The sequence below is a fragment of the Mus pahari genome, chromosome X, assembly GCF_900095145.1.
Source record: "Mus pahari chromosome X, PAHARI_EIJ_v1.1, whole genome shotgun sequence".
NCBI classification, from domain to species: Eukaryota; Metazoa; Chordata; class Mammalia; order Rodentia; family Muridae; genus Mus; species Mus pahari.
Genome location: NC_034613.1, coordinates 54,037,568 through 54,041,650, shown reverse-complemented (window position 1 = coordinate 54,041,650; position 4,083 = coordinate 54,037,568).

Genomic DNA, 4,083 nt, shown 5'->3' with positions numbered 1-4,083 from the left:
AAAAAGAAAAAAAAAGAAAGAAAGAAAGAAAAGAAAAGATTAAAGGAAAAAAAGGAATCTAGTAGAACAATATTTATATGAATTTAAGTTTCTTTAATTTTAGACTCATTGTGCCAAGGGAATATTTTACTATAAAATTCAAAACACAAATACAAAACAAAACAAACACTATTACGTCATCTTAAAAAACTGAGACTTGTTACAAACTACTTAACTTAACCCATCGGATATTGTATGGATTACATTTACTTAAATTTGGTCTTTCACAATTATTTGAAAACTAACAAGAGAATTGAGCCTGTGTTTTGTTGTTTGTTGTTCACTTATTTTATGTTTTGAGTCTATCATTTCATCCATCATCTCTCTCCCCTCAATGCTTTTGTTGTCGCATATTCCATTTCCTTTCAAATTAATGACTTCTTTATTATGTAATATACGTGTATGTGTATTATGTGTGTATGTATGTACATGTGCCTGTTCCTGAATATGTGTATATGTATATGCATGTATCTTAGAGATTCCATATAGTGTGTCTCATATGTACATGCCTTTAGATTTGGTTGAATTTTGGAGGACTTAGCTCATTTTAATATATAAGATTTTTTTCTGTTTTATCTTATATAATATGTCCTTGCTTTGGGACAATATTGTCTTCCTAAATAATTCACAGTTCAAAGGAAGCAAGGAATGACTGGTCACTGATCAGAACAGAAATATTATAATTTCTTCCACAATTTACAAGAATGGGTGTTAACCATTCTTTTAATTTATTTGGGTATGGATGGAAGAAATTGGAGATGAATTGTATAATGGTATTTTAAACAGTTAATTTTCCATTTATATTGCCAATAGCACAAGTACTTCTAGAAGTATAAGTTATAGTTTTTAAAATTTATTTATTTATTTATTTATTTATTTATCTCCCCACCCTGTTCTCCAACCCACCCATTCCTACTTCTTGTCACTGGCATTCCCCTGTAATGGGGCATATAATCTTCGCAAGACCAAGGGCCTCTCCTCTCACTGATGGCCAATTGGCCATCCACTGCTACATATGCAACTAGAGACACAAGCTCTGGGAGTTCTGGTTAGTTCATATTGTTGTTCCTCCTATAGGGTTGCAGACCTCTTTAGCTCCTTGATTACTTTCTCTAGCTCTTTCATTGGGGGCCCTGTGTTCTATCCAATAGAGGACTGTGAGCATCTACTTCTGTATTTGCCAGGCACTGGCATAGATAACTTCAGAAGAGATAGCTATATCAGGGTCCTGTCAGCAAAGTCTTGCTAGCATATGCAATGGTGTCTGGGTTTGGTGGTTGTTTATGGATGGATCCCTGGGGTGGGACAGTCTCTGGATGGATCTACCTTCTGTCTCAGCTCCAAACTTTGTCTCTGCAATTGCGAGTTTTGCTGGGTATAGTAGCATGGGCTAGCATTTGTGTTTTCTTAGGGTCTAAATGACATCTGTCCAGGATCTTCTGGCTTTCATAGTCTTTGGTGAGAAGTCTGGAGTAATTCTAATAGGCCTGCCTTTATATGTTACTTCACCTTTTTCCCTTAGTGCTTTTAATATTCTGTCTTTATTTAGTGTATTTGTTGTTCTTCTCTGGTCCAGGCTATTTGGAGTTCTGTAGGCTTCTTGTATGTTCATGGGCATCTCTTTCTTTAGGTTAGGGAAGTTTTCTTCTACAATTTTGTGGAAGATATTTACTGGCCCTTTAAGTTGAAAATCTTCATTCTCATCTATACCTATTATTCTTAGGTTTGGTCTTCTCATTGTGCCCTGGATTTTCTGGATGTTTTGAGTTAGGATCTTTTTGAATGAATAATAAACCAGAAATAATATGTATTCTTTTATTCCTCAACATTAGTTGTACCAAATTATAAAATGCTACACTTATGACTCTCTTACAAATTCATTTTGTTTCTTTCCAGGGAACAACAAAAACAAAAGCAAAACAAACAAACAAAGCAAAAACCAAAAACATTAGTTTATGACAAGTGTAGTCATCTTAAAGGAATCTAGGCAATTCTTCTATACTTTTTCTACATACATGCTGGTGTCTGGCCTGTTAGCTCTGTATCACTCAGTAAGAGCAAAAATCTTGATAGGTTGATTTAGTACAAATATTTTTACTCCACAACTGATCATTTACTTTTTATCAAAAATTTATTTATTTATTTATTTATTTATTTATTTATTTATTTATTTAACAATCCCGTGTTTATCCACCTCCCAGTCTACTCTCTGATTCTTCCACATTCTCTACTTCTTCCCCTGTCTCCAGGAGGATGTCCCCATACCCAACCCCACTACAGCAGGCCTCCTCATCCATGAGGCCTCCAGTCTCTTAAGGGTTAAGTGCATCTTCTATGACTAAGTCCAGACCCAGGAGCCCTCTGCTGTATATGTGATGGGGGGGGGCTCATATCAGCTGGTGTATGCTGCCAGGAAACTGGCCCATTATCTGAGAGATCTCAGGGTTATAGGTTAATTGAGATGCTGGTCATCCTACAGGGTCACCTTCCTCCTCAGCTTCTTCTAGCTTTTCCCTAATTCAACAACAGGGGTTAGCTGCTTCTGTACATGGGTGGGGTGTATATGTCTGCATCTGACTCTTTAAACTGTTTGGGTCTTTCAGATTGCAATCATGATAGGCCCCTTTTTGTGAGCTCTCCATAGCCTCTGTAATAATTTCAAGACTTGGAACCGCCCCTTGAGCTGGATCCCAATTTGGACCTGTCTCTGGACATTCTTTTCCTTAGGCCCTTCTCCATTTTGTTCATTGTAGTTCTTTCAGACAGGAACAATTATGGGTCAGAGTTTTTGACTATGGCATAACAACCCACCCCCCTCACTTAATGCCCTATCTTTCTGCTAGAACTGAGCTGTAGAAGTTCCCTGTCCTTACTGTAGGGTATTTCATCTAAGGTCTCTCCTCTTGAGTCCTGAGAGTAACTCACCTCCCAGGCCTCTGGTACTTTCTGGAGGGTCCCCCCATGTCCTACCTCCAGAAGTTGCCTGTTTCCATTCTTTCTGCTGGCCCTCAGGGCTCCAATCCTGTTTCCCTCACCCAATACCTGATCATGTTCTCCTCTTCTCTTCCCTGTCTTCTTTCCAACCCAGGTGCTTCCCTCCCTCCCCTTTTCTGTGATTTCTTTTTTCTCTCTCCCAAGTTGGATTGAGATGTCCTCACTTGGACCCTCTAGCTTGTTAACCTTTCTCACTTCTGTAGATTTTTCCTGGGTATTCTGTAACTTTTTGGCTAATATACACTTATTAGTGATTACATACCATGCATGTCCTTTTGCTTCTGAGTTACCCCACTCATGATATTTTCTAGTTCCAGCCATTTGCCTGAAAAACTCAGGATGTCCTTGTTCTTAATAGCTGAATAGTATTCCGTTGTCTAAATGAACCACATTTTCTACATCCATTTTTCTGTTGAGAGACATCTGGGTTGTTTGCAGCTTCTGGCTATTACAAACAAGGATGTTATAAATATAGTGGTACACATTCCCCCATGGCATTGTCCAGAATCTTTTGAGTATATGCCTAAGAGTGGTATAGCTAGATCTTCAGGTAGATCTATTTCCAATTTTCTGAGGGATCTCCAGATTAATTTCCAGAATGGGTGTACCACTTTGCAATCCCAGCAGCAGTGGAGAACTGTTTCTCTTTATCCACATACTAACCAGTATGTGCCTTCATCTGAGGTTTTGTTCTTAGCCATTTTGATTGTTGTAAGGTGGTATCTCAGGGTCATTTTGATTTGCATTTCCCTGATCACTAAGAACTTTGAACATTTCTTTAAGTCCTTCTCAGCCATTTGAGATTCCTCTGTTGTCAATTCTCTGTGTCAAGTTGACAAGGGGTGAATTGGAGTGGCTATTCCTGGTAGTCAACTTGACTATATTTGGAATGAACTACAATCCAGAATTGGAAGACTCACCAGTGACCCTAATCTGGAAGCTGGGAGAAAGAAGTTTCTGATCTAGATCTTGGGGCACAGTGGCTATGGATTCCAGAATATTAAGACAGAGAGATCTCCAAGTTCAAGGGATTAAAGGTGTGGTAGCACA